Source organism: Prionailurus viverrinus, chromosome A1 (assembly GCF_022837055.1).
Source record: "Prionailurus viverrinus isolate Anna chromosome A1, UM_Priviv_1.0, whole genome shotgun sequence".
Lineage (NCBI taxonomy): Eukaryota > Metazoa > Chordata > Mammalia > Carnivora > Felidae > Prionailurus > Prionailurus viverrinus.
The window spans coordinates 76,014,527-76,028,143 of NC_062561.1; positions in this window are offsets into that span (position 1 = coordinate 76,014,527).

A 13,617-nucleotide genomic window follows, 5' to 3' on the forward strand; every position below is an offset into this window, starting at 1 on the left:
GTCCCGGGATCTCTGCAGGGTTGAGGCAGCTAATGTCATAGTTCGGTGACCTCGTACAGTACCTGGTCCCTTTGTTTCTTAATCAGGCTAACAATGAGAATGTCATCGACATAGTGGATGACGAGTACTTCTGGAGATAAGTGTGCTTGTTGTAGATCGCGGCATATTGGGGGGGAGTTAAGTTATCTCTGCAGAAGCTCAGCACAACGATCTCCCAGGCCTTTCCACGGGAACGCAAGTTGGTCTTCTTCACCTTTGTTTGGCAAAGAGATCAAGAAAAAGACATTAACTAGATCAATAACAGTGCGCCAGTCTCCTGTGTAGGCCTCTACTGCTTTGGTGATGGCAATGATGCCAGGTGCCTCAGTGGCCAATGGCGGTATCTCATCATTCAATCAGTGGTTGTCCATGGTCAGCGAGCCAGATGCTGGGTGGTTCACTATGACGATGTGACAGCCTTCCGGTCTGCTGCAAGTCCTGAATTAACAAAGTAGATATTGTCCACCGGATGGTGGGAAATGCTGCTTTCGTTGAGTCATTTACCAGGTTGTGGGTGGTGAGTGAGAGTGTTGCACCCCAGGGTATGGCTCTAAAACTTTGCGGTGAGGGGGCACACACCCCTGAGGCTGTGGTGAAGTTTGTCCTGCAAACAGCTGAAACGTCACTACCTGTAACACCCTCAGCTGTGAGAACCACCATCACCAATGCCACCAATGGCCTAGAGGGCCCCACCCACAAGCATGTGCAGACTTGTCCACCATGGGTCCTCACATTTGTCCTAAAATCACACAATGCCACCAGCTTTCCCTGTGGAGGTCTGAGTTTATTTTCACTTGGTTACCAGTGTCCAACAGCCCCATCAGAGTCTGAATTCCCAGTTTTTCCTATAATCATAGGAGTACAGGGCCACCAGTTCACCACCAGGTTCCCCCCTTCACCACTCTTTCTGCAGGGCAGCCTTGGCCCCTTGTCAGGTGTGGTCAAGGAACTGAGGGCTGCTCTGAAGGACTGGAGACATCTTTCCAGTGCCATCAGTCTTCCTCCTCTTGTTCGTTTGTGACTTTGACTTTACGATGTTGTCAGAGATCTTCTCTGGGAACCCCATCAACTTCTGCGTTGTGTATTCCATTTCAGTGGCCAGGGCTACATTCCTCTGTGCATTGGCTCTGACCCATCCTTTCTTTTCACTCCATCGTTCTTCAAGTTCTCTTTCCGGTCCTTCGGATGCAGCTCCCCATTTCCAGGCTTCCATCTATTCATGCCTGCCCGGGTGATGAAGCCTGAGGCCATCTTCCCATTTCCACTACAAAGTGATATCATTCAGTGGAGCTTCTTGACCCCTCCCCCCATGGTCATTCCAGGACACATGAATAGAGAAAGTGGGATCTTTCTTCAAGGAGACCCTGCTGGTTACATACCTCCAGGGCTGTCTGTCACATGAATGGATCATCTGTATCCCCAGGGGCTGGGTCATAGAGCCAGCTGTCCATGACTTTACCTGAAGAGAACTTATGGCCTCATGAATGGTTTTCCAGGGGATATCACTCATAGGCAAGTCCTCCTCGGTTGGGAATAGAGCTCTCATGCTTGCTGCAACCCGATCAAGAGTGGTATGAATTTATCTCTGTCTCTGTCCTTTTAGTTGTCTTGTTTAACGTGGGCCAAAAAGTACAGCAGCAGGGGGTCAATGGCTGTGACCAAGGGAGTGCCCTGTGGCTCCCCCAGACTGTCCACTGGGCCTCCGACCTTTTGATCTAAGGTGCCCCTTCACTGAACAAGTACACCGGTGAACTCACAGCGGACTCCTCTGGCTTTTGTTCCTATCTGTTCAGTTTTGATACTTCACTCTCAGAGAAGGACACCATTTCAATAATGAAAAGTTACCTTTTCAATAATGCCATCAGTGCCTTTGCACTAGGTGAAAACATGTCTTAGTTGAGGCTCCCAAGCAACCTGACTGGAAGGAGCTCTCTGCATGAAGGCCCCTGAATTGCCTGAGTTGTGTCCTCCAGCCTCTAGGACACTGTTGGAGCTTTCAGGCAGCATGAAGATGGCCAAGAGCCAGAGAATAGTTTCCTTTTCCTTACCCTTTCTAGAAACCCCTCTCACATCTCCACCCTCATCCATGGTACCAGCTCATTCCAGCTGACACAGAGATTATCTCTACCTTACCTATTCTTGTGTGCTCAGAGGGAGGTCAGCACCTCAGTCAGCCTGTCACCCTCTGGGGAGCCAACTCCATCCTGCGGTGGCTGGATTGATGAACCCTTGTGCCTCTACCATGTCCTGATGTGCCTTGTTGGCGACCTTGCTCGCTACACCAAGCTACTGAGCAAGTGACACGTGTTACTCCCAATGGGGGAGAAGCCCTACCTCATGGACACTAGCAAGAAGCCTAACAATGCTCGCTACCGGAAGCAGTAATCCCAGGATGACAAAATAATCCATGGGATGCAGGTGCTGGAGTCACCAAGAAAGCTACAACTCACGCAGGCACTGGATGGAAAAATGCTTTCTCACACAAAGACACAGAGCAAGGTCAGCTCCAATAGTGGCCAGTGGGATTTGTCCTGTAGCTGACACACAGGGATATTCTCTAAGTACCTCTTACGCTGTAGGTAAAGGACCCTACTCCTTCCCTGCAGGGAACGTATACGACAGTGGGGGTGGCCAATGGCAGCTGTGAGTGCTCTTTGTCTCCCGTTAAGGAAACCATCTGGGTCCAAGGCCACTTTTCTGACGCCACGCAAGGGATGAGAAGCGACACACCCCACGTTTCCCCACAGTGTGGATATGCCACATTTTGGATGCCCATTCCTCAGTTGTTGGCCATTTGGGTTGTTTTTGCATATCTGTTAAAAACAATGCTGTTATGAACATTAATGTCCAAGTTTTGTGGGAAAATGCATGTTCCACACTCTTAGTGCAGACCAGGAGCGGAATTGCTGGGGCTTGTAGTCATTGTATGTTTAAACTTCTGAGACACTGCTCAACTTAGCTCTTATGTTTAGATCTTTGATCCATTTTGAGTTAATTTTTATGTAGAGTCTGAAACAGCACAATTTCATGGAAAAAGCTGTTCTTTTTTTTAAAGTTTGTTTATTTTGAGACAGAGAGAAAGTGCGAGTGGGGGAGGGGCAGAGAGAGAGAGGGAGAGAGAGAGAGAGAGAGAGAGAGAGAGACTGAGAATATTAAGCAGGCTCCACACTGTCAGCGTGGAGCCCGACGCAGGGCTCAAATTCACGAACTGTGAGATCACGACCTGAGCCAAAGTCAAACACTTAACCAACTGAGCCACCCAGGCGTCCCAATGAAAAAACTGTTCTTATCTTATTGAGTAGTCTTGGAGTCAATGTTGAAATCAGGTGACCATAATGTGAGTTAATTTGCATAGTCTGAATCCGAATCCATTGATCTGTATGCCTATGTTTACGCCACTAAACACATCATTTGATTACTATTGCTTTCCAGGTAGTTTTGAAATTGGAAAGGGTGATATTCTTCTTTTTCAACGTTTCTTTTGATGATTCATTGTCTTTTGCATTTCCATATGGGGTTTTAGGATTAGTTTGTGAATTTCTGCAGAAAAGGCAGTTGGGATTTTGATAGGGATTGTAATGAATTTGTAGAACAATTTATGGATTGGTGTCATCAGTACAGTATGAGGTCTTCCGATCTAGGAGTAGAGCGTGGCTTTCCACTTACTTATATTTTCAATTTCTTTCAACAAAGTTTTGCAGTTTTCAATGTATGTCTTGCATTTATTCTTGATTATTTGATTGTTTTTATGTTAATATTATAACTTCAGAGCTTTCTATACTTGAAATCACTTCACCTGCAAATAGAAATACTTTGAATTCTTTCTTTCTGATCTGGATGCTTTTTATTTCTTTCTCTTCCCTGATTGACCAGGCTGAGATTTTCAGTCCAACATTGCATAGTGGTGGTGAGAAAAGACATCCTTGTCCTGTTGGTACTATTAGCAGGAAAGCTTTGTTTTTACAGCATTAAGTATTACGTTAAGTTAAGTTAGTTGAGTAAAACTCAGTTTTCATACATGCCTTTGATCAAGCTGACGGGGTTCCTTTCTATTCCTGGTTCTAGCCTTAGTTTCTATTCCTGGAGTCGTTTTATCCAGTCAAATGATTTTTCTGCCTCAATTGAGATGACCAAGTATTTTGTTTTCTCCATTCTGTTATATGGCGTATTGTGTTGATCAATGTTTATATGTCAAGCCAATATTCATTTCTGGGATAAATTTTACTTGGCCATGATGCATAATCCTCTTTTTGAAGTTTATTTTTATTTATTTTTAGAGAGATAGAAAGCAAGCAGTGGAGGGACAGAGAGAGAGGGAGACAGAATCCCAAGCAGGCTCTGTGCTGACAGCTGACAGCACAGAGCCCGGCGTGGGACTCGAACTCAAGAACCGTGAGATCATGACCTGAGCCGAAATCAAGAGTTGGACGCTTAACCAGCTGAGCCACCCAGGCACCCCAATAATCCTTTTTAATATATGCAATCGTTTCTTTAAAAAATTTTTAATGTTTACTTATTTTTGAAGGAGAGAGAGACAGAGCATGGGGCAGGGAAGGGACAGAGAGAGAGGGAGACACAGAATCCAAAACGGGCTCCAGGCTCTGAGCCGTCAGCACAGAGCCCACCACGAAGCTCGAACTCATGAACCATGAGATCATGACCCGAGCCGAAGTCCAATGCTTAATTGACTGAGCCACCGAGATGCCCCTATATGCAGTCCTTTTAAAATATCCCTTCCTCCCGGATTTGGTTTACTAGTACTTTGGTGCAGACTTTTGTGTGTATATTAACAACAAGCATTGGTCTGTGGATTCCTTTTCTCGTGAAGTCACAGTAATACTGGATGCGTGGAACGACTTGGGAAATGTCAAAAAACCTCACAGTCTTTGTAGGGGCACCTGGGTGGCGCAGTCGGTTAAGCGTCCGACTTCAGCCAGGTCACGATCTCCCGGTCCATGATTTCGAGCCCTGCGTCAGGCTCTGGGCTGATGGCTCAGAGCCTGGAGCCTGTTTCCGATTCTGTGTCTCCCTCTCTCTCTGCCCCTCCCCCGTTCATGCTCTCTCTCTCTCTGTCCCCAAAAAAATAAACATTGAAAAAAAAATTTTTTTAAGTAAAATAAAAAAAAAACCCTCACAGTCTTTGCAAAGGGACTCCGTGTGAAGGTCGGGGCACACCTTTGACATTCACCCAGGGAGCTAACCACTCTGTCTTAGCCTTCATTACTTCCTGGTACAGAACTTCAGTGTCGATCAGAGGTTAGCGTTCAAGGCCTTCTCAGGTCCTTCTTGAGCATGTGTACACGTGTGTGACCTTCTTGAGTCAAGAGACGTATGGGAGCTTTTCAAAGCCCTGTTCTCCTAAGCTCTCATTCCCCAACCTTCCTTCACAAGCTTCTTGTTTCGTCTTTGGATTGTTCCAGGTCTGATCCGTTGCTTCAGGCAGCAGTGGCTAAAACAATTTCCTGGATGTGTTTTGGACAGATGCTCACAGGTAACAGCTTCAGCCCCTGGTAAGTTCTGAGGTAGGTGAAGTGAAGACAAAGAAACCTTTCGAGCCAAACGTCTAGATCCAGCCACCAGCAGGCAACACACAAAGAATACATGGGAATAAAATAAATGACTATAAATACGTAGAATTCTTTGCAACTGAGGTCAGTTCTGCTCCTTCCTGTACCTGTAAAGGAATCTGGACTGTCATTTTCAAGGCTACTACTGAGCTGGGAACTGGGACTTGGGAGTAGGGTAAGGTAAAAATGACACATAGCTCTCCGTTCTTGCCAAGACGCGGATGCTTTTCTTGCGTGAGTTCTCCCTGGTTGCTGCAAGCTTTTGGATAATTTCCAGCGTTCTGAAAAAGTGTATTCTCACGTCTCCCCCCCCCCCCCCCCCCCCGCGCCCAGTCCTTTCATTGCTTTTATGGAGAGACAGAGCTTTGGAGTTTCTTAATCCATTACCTTGGGTACCTCATAGGAATTTAATCATCCACTTTCATACCAACATTACTGCGCATCTCAGATGGAAACAAATAAAGCCGACCAACGTAAGTTGTGCAAGCTTGGAAAGATGCAGTCCGTAGGCACAATATACATAAAGTGTCCAGTCATCAATTTCTTTCAGTCGTTTTGCCCACATTGTGGATGAAGCTTACTTGATGTATTTAGTATTTTGATTTTGATTTTTCTTAAGTCAGCCTCTAGGCAGTGGCGTTCAAATCGTAACACAACAAACTCAAGTAAATATTAGGGCCATGAAAGGGAAAGAAACTGTCTTTATTTCCTTTTACAATAATTCAGGGAAAATCAAGGCATGTCTTTATGGGATTTTAGGATTCATGCATCAAAGTGACAGAGTGGAAAGGTAGGAAATGATGTTGTGGTCCCCAGAGCCTGCCTCCAGGTCAGGACCAGATGGCTCCTGTTCTCTCCTTTGTAAGTAGTGAGAGCACTTCTGACCGAAGCTGTGCTGTGGAGGAAAATGTTCACGGAACGGATGTGTGAAATGAAAACCTAATGAAAGCTTCCCTCAGCAAGTTTAGACAGGCTCCGTCTCTAACTTATGAGCAAAAACAAAACAAACAAAACAAAATACACAGGGTATATTCTCCGAATTGTCTAGAAATGGCTTATATGCAAGCACATTTTCCATTGTTAAAAGCACAACTAAGTGACATACACACAATTAAACCCATAATATGAGCTGTCTTAAAATGACTTTGCTGTCAAATAAAGCAAAGAATACTCACTACAAACTCTCCAAAAAGGAATATATTAAATTGTATTATGATATTTTTGAAGAAACAGGGTAAAATCTTATAATAATTCGTTGTCATTTTGTGCCACTGAATATTTACCGAACAACTAGCACGTGGTAGACATTTTTCAAGATCTGGAGATAAAGGCGGTCTAATAAAATACAGGATGTCCCTTTAAACTTGAATTACAGGTAACAAACGTATTGCTAATGTACGTTCTAAATATCGGAACACACAAAACACTGCCCTTTATCTGAACTTCAACTTTAAGTGGACAGTGTGTATATTTATTTTCTAAATCTGCTGAAGTTATAGAAGATACAACCACGGACAAGATATGAGGACAGCTGCTCTTACGGATTTTACCAGATTGAGAGGTGTAATTAAACGGGCAGGTGCAACCCAGAGAAATGAGTGCAATCAGGATGTACAACTCCTCTTCAGGGCGGTCAGAGAAGTTTTGTGGAAACATTAATAGATGCTGAGTCAAAAATCAAGTTATAAATCACAGGAGAAGAGTATGAGGGAAAAGGGCTCCTACAAACTCTTCAAAGCAGACAGGACCTTCATTGAGGAACTGAAATTAATTCATATTCCCAGGGCATTGAGCAGCAGGTGGAAATTTGGTACCTGAATCCTAAGAGCCCATACCCACCAGAGAATAAGTCTGTATTGGTCGCAGTTAATAGGAAATTGTAAGAGGGCTTGATGGGATCATTTCTCTGGCTCCAGTCAAGGGATGGACGGGGGAATCAGGCCTAAACCAGGTAATCATGCCAGCAATCCATTGCCATGTTTGATGGTAACATAAGACCAGAGGAATGAGAAAGGGGATGGAGAAAACCAGACGTCTTTTTGAAAGATCAATTCAAGTTACTGGCTGATAAAATATGGGGGGTGAGTGCGAGAAAGGGGCCAAGAATAATGTTTACGTTTCCACCTTTGGAGACTAGATGCATGGGGTCACCGGCAGGAACACAGGGGATATCAGAGGAAATGAAGATTTGGGAGAATCTAATTTAGGCAAAATATAAGGGACATCCAAAGGCAGGAATCTTGAATGTTGATGTGAATTTTATATATATGCATACACACACACACACGTTTATATACATACACATATACATATATACACAGAAGCAATAGTATTATATGTGTGCACGTAAAATGTGTATTCTATGTAGATTTTGGAACCAAAGGCCATACGTGTGAATCATCAGCCTGCTACTGTACTTGAAGCTTTTGGAATGTAACTTCTCACCCAGGGAAAAAAGAAAAGAGAGAGAAAGATAGGCGACCCACCAAACTACCTATCAGGGACATGGTGGCCAGTGTTCACAGCTCACTGGTTCACCTCCCCTGTTTTTCTTGTAGGTTTCGGGAGAATGTAAAACTTTCTTTGTAAAAATCAATTTATTTTTATATTTAGTGCTATGTTACTGTTAATTTATTATCATTGTAATTTCAGTATTCTGCCTAATTCCTCCCCAGTAGGACCATATTTTCAACAAACGCCAGCCTAACTTCCATACACGGTCGCAACTTCCTGGTTGAGGCGTGTTCTGACACATCTTCCTGTGTTTTCCGATTTGTTTTTATCAGCCAGGGGATTGCTTTTCGCTGCTTTGGGAAAGTAGACGTTCATTTTATAGAGAAAGCATGCATTCCTCTCTTAAGGGTAGGAAAAAAAAAAATGCTGCGTATTTTCTTCCTCAAATTCTAAGGCGTTGTTTCTCCCAACCTGCTTCTGCAGCCCCTGAGTTTGTGCACAACAATGAGACGCACAACTGAAATTGCTTCTACCGATTAAGGGTTGCTTAAGCAACAGGCTGCGAGAGGCAAGGCTTCCAGTTTACTGCACTTTCTGAGCGCAACAGTAAATTGAGAATCATGGACTCGTGAAGCATTAGATCTGGTAGGACCCTAGAGAAATCTTGTGCCTCATTTTCCACTGAGGAAACGATGGCTTGGAGCCGTGTATTGATTTCTCTGAAGTCACACAGTCAGCGCTGTCAGATCAGAACCAGACCTTCATTCTTCTGACCTCTCCTCCAGAGCTTTGCTCTGTCTCCTTCCTCGGCCAGCGCTGCCCCGGTCTCAGTGGTGCAAGTGCCAGAAGGGCACGTTTTGAGAGGTTGCCTAGGAATAAAAGCAACAGGGAAATGGGGGAAGGATCGGATCAGGGAGGATGACTGGAAAAGCGCGGTGTCGTGGAAGTTAGGGAGACAGGCTGGGAAATAGGTCGCATCAAGACCCAGCACAAAGCCAGCTTCACATGCAGAAGACATGTTGAAACTTGAAACGTGGGGGCAAGAAGGGAAAACAGCACCAATATACTGGGAGCATAGTGAGTAAATAGGCTCATTACTTTAGTCAGTAGCTGAAAACAGAAGGCGTTAGCTGGCTGTCAAGGTTCCTCTCAGGCGTGTTGGACCTGCTCTTCCTGTCTGAAGAGAACGTCGTTCCATTTGAGCAAAGGGACAAACAGGTGCGCATCTTATCTTTACGGAGCATCTTTCTTCTATGAGCATGTTTCAGACCTACATGAATTCTAGCTAAAATCCTAAAGCTTGCTATCATTTTCTGCATTTCACAGATGAGGAAATTGAACCTGAAAAATAGTCTCGAGGGGTACTTGGGTAGCTCAGTCTGTTAAGCGTCGGACTCTTGATCTCGACTCAGGTCATGATCTCATGGTTCATGAAATCGAGCCCCAAGTTGGGCTCTGCGCTGAGAGCAAGGGATCTGCTTGGGCTTCTCTCTCTCTCTCCCGCTCTCTCTCTCTCTCTGCCCTACCCCACTCTCTCTGTCTCTCTTTAAAAAATAAATAAACATTAAAAAAGTAATCAGTCGAGGGGCACCTGGGTTGCTCAGTTGGTTAAGCATCCAACTTTGGCTCAGGTCATGATCTCTCCTCTTTATAATATAACTTTCAAGCCTGGTTTGGCTATTTGAGATCATTTATAGCCCCATACAAATTTTAGGATTGCATTTTTCTAAATATGTCTCCTGAGGCAAGGGGAACTTAAAGCAAAACTAAACTAGTGGGATTACATCAAAATAAAAACTTTCTGCACAGTGAAAGTAACAATCAACAAAACTAAAAGGCAACCTATGGAATGGGGGAAGATATTTGCAAATGACATATATGAAAAAGGGTTTAGTATCCAAAATACATAAAGAACTGATTCAACTCAATACCCAAAAAACAAATAATCCAATTAACAAATGGGCAGACGGCCAACAGACACATGAAAAGATGCTCAACATCCCTCATCCTCAGGGAAATGCAAATCAACTACAATGAGATATCACCTCACACCCGTTGGAACGGCTAAAATCAACAACACAGGAAAGAGCGAGTATTGGCGAGGATGGAGAAAGGGGAACCCTCTTGCACTTTTGGTGGGAACGCAAACTGGTGCAGCCCCTGTGGAAAACAGGTTGGAGGTTCCTCAAAAAATTAAAATAGAACTACCATATGATCCAGGAATCACGCTATTGGGCATCTACCCCCAAAATACAAAAATGAAAACCCTAATTCAAAGGGATGCATGCATCCTTGTGTTTAATGCAGCATTATTTACCATGGAAGCAGCCCCGTGTCCATCGATAAATGAATGGGTGAAAAAGAAGTGGTCTGTGTCTATGTATTTATATCTATCTATCTATCTATCTATCTATCGGAATATCACTCAGCCATATAAAGGATGAAATCTTGCCATTTGCAGCAACATGGATAGAGCTAGAGAGTATAATGCTAAGTGCAATAAGTCAGTCAGAGAAAGGCAAAGACCATATGATTTCACTCATATGTGGAACTTCAGAAACCAACCAAACAAACAAAGGGGAAAAAAAAGAGAGACACCAAGAAATAGACTCTTAACTACAGAGAACAAACTAACGGTTATCAGACAGAGGGGGTGGGAGATGGGGGGAAAAGGGAATAAAGTTTAAAGAGTATATTTATCGGGGCGCCTGGGTGGCTCAGTCGGTTAAGCGGCCAACTTCGGCTCAGGTCACGATCTTGCGGTCTGTGAGTTCGAGCCCCGCGTCGGGCTCTGTGCTGACAGCTCAGAGCCTGGAGCCTGTTTCAGATTCTGTGTCTCCCTCTCTCTGACCCTCCCCTGTTCATGCTCTGTCTCTCCCTGTCTCAAAAATAAATGAATGTTAAGAAAATAAATAAATAAAGAGTATTTTTATCATGATGGGAAAAAATCAAATGGGAAGAAATTATATTGTAAATGAACATACAGAGAAACTAATTATGCCCAAACAAGGGTGAATATCCAAAAGTCATTATTTCCTAATTATTATACCACGTTTGTCTATTAGCCACGCTATTGGAGTTATGTATTCATAATATTTCTGTGGTAGAAATGGGGTATATTTACTGAATATTGCCTCCCAGCTTTGTGTCCGATGATACCACATTGGCAGCATCAGGTTGGCCATGATGGGAGTAGTTATTCAACAGAAATTGGCAAATGCTGCAACTTGAGACTTCACGTCTGGGTTTGTGGACTGCCCAGGCTCAAGAAATTGAAGGAAAAATTAAATATGGTAGAGTACCATCAAGGTGTGTTATACCCCTTATCCCTTTGTAAATCACACAGAATCTTGTCAAATCACGGCTGAAGTACAGGGGTAGGTTGGCCGTGAACACAAGACACAAGCCTTTGGCAAACCTAAAATCAACTGGCTGGCTGGAATTTACAGTGAAGGCATTGTACGCACCGTATATTTTGTTATTAATTGCCAATTACTTGCCATACGTGTATTTTCTTATTAATTGCCAATTACTTGCCATACATTTTGGCGTCAATACAATATAATACAAACTCACACACGCGCATGCACACACATACATCTTATTTTTTCTAGAGAGCCAGCTGTTGAACAGTTTCTGGCCCAGCCCAAAGCCAAGGGGGTCAGACTGATGAGGTCAGCTGTGCAGGCTCGCAGGGGTCAATATTCAGAAAACAGAAATGCAACATAGCAGACAAAGCAGAAGCCGATCCTCCTAACGAAAAACACTGAGATCATTTCTTGCAGAAGAGTGGCAGCAGCCATGCTAGTTGTAACAATGTGGCCTTTCAGCTGAAAGAGCTGGGAGCAGTATGGATACAGACTTAGGGAAAAAAGAAGTGAATGCCCGCGTTCAGGAGATCCAGTATTGCTTACGGAAATGCAGGCAAAAGCACGGGATAGAGGAGAAGAGGAGTAGAGTGGAGAAGAAACTATGAAAACCCATGCCCGTGTTGCCCCCGCTTGCCAGGAGTGGACACCTGTAGGGATAAACTTCCCTGCCTTCAGCTCATTCAAATGCGGAACTCTGGCAAATACTTGCTTTCAAGTCTTCTTGTCATTTACCCCTCCTCGCCAATAGAAGTCAACGGGAAGGTGATTTTCTAGGTAGGAAGCGCCTCAGATGAATTATAATTCTGCTTGTATGTTTCATTGACCACATCCAGTTCTTTGGAAGCCTTTTTGTTTATTAAGTGTTTCTGCAGTTTTGTTAAAAAGTGGGCTTCCTTCTTCATGTATCTATGGAGTGCTATTGCAGGAAAGTGTGTCCTTTAAAAATCAGTCCATCCCCGTGTGAACTCCAGCCACCTTTCATGCCGCTCCCATCATACTCCTTTCTCAGCAGTCCTGGGAACCTTCCCTCATTAGATCCTAAGTCATTCCATCTTCTGTGATGGCAGCTGCTTTCTGGGCACGTTTACATTTTTTCTCCAAGACTTACAAATTTTATTTACAAAGTTAGGAGACATTTTGTGAATCCAATTTCTTTCTCTTTCTTTCTTTCTTTCTTTCTTTCTCTCTCTTTTTTTCTTTTTTCTTTCTTTCTTTCTTTCCTTCCTTCCTTCTTTCTTTTTTTTGTTTCTTAACTTTTGCTGCTTTAAAACAATTGATTTCATTCGGGGTCTATTTTTTTTTTAATTTTTTTCAACGTTTTTTATTTATTTTTGGGACAGAGAGAGACAGAGCATGAACGGGGGAGGGGCAGAGAGAGAGGGAGACACAGAATCGGAAACAGGCTCCAGGCTCCGAGCCATCAGCCCAGAGCCTGACGAGAGGCTCGAACTCACAGATCGCGAGATCGTGACCTGGCTGAAGTCGGACGGACGCCTAACCGACTGCGCCACCCAGGTGCCCCCGGGGTCTATTTTTAAGGAGAGAAGTTGTCTCACTTTACACAGGAAAAGTTTCCTCTACAAGACTACAGGAGGAAAACAACAACAACAAAAATAAATAAAGAGTGTTTAACTTTTTTTTTTAATAAAGGAAATCTAATTGCAGACAAACAGCTGAAGCCATGATAATGAATACATATTCGCGATAAAAAAGCAATGGTAAAACAATCCAATTTCAATTTTTTTTCCTAAATAATTGGACCATAGTATTGTCACAGGATTATACCCTGACTCCCATGTAAGACCAGCTACACAGCAAATTTCACAGGAGATTATGAGGACTTCACAAATCAAATATGGAGATATATTCACCACATGAAGATATTAAATACAACACAAAATACAGGTTATATGACAACAGAGTTTTTAATCAAAAACATTGAATTAAGCCTCAGATTCCTGTAACAGGGCAGTCATTTCTACAAAATCAACAGCTTAATAGTACATCCTGGTGAAATTATTCAGGGGATTTATGGCTGGTTGACGTTTTGTACTCCAACAGTGTCATTCTCACTGGCCCCCATTACGAATGGCTTTATTTTGGGTTAAGGACTCATCTTTCCTATAAGACCGTAAGGGTCATCAGGTCAAGGGCTTTACGCTAAGTGGCTTTAGAGCTTTTGCACA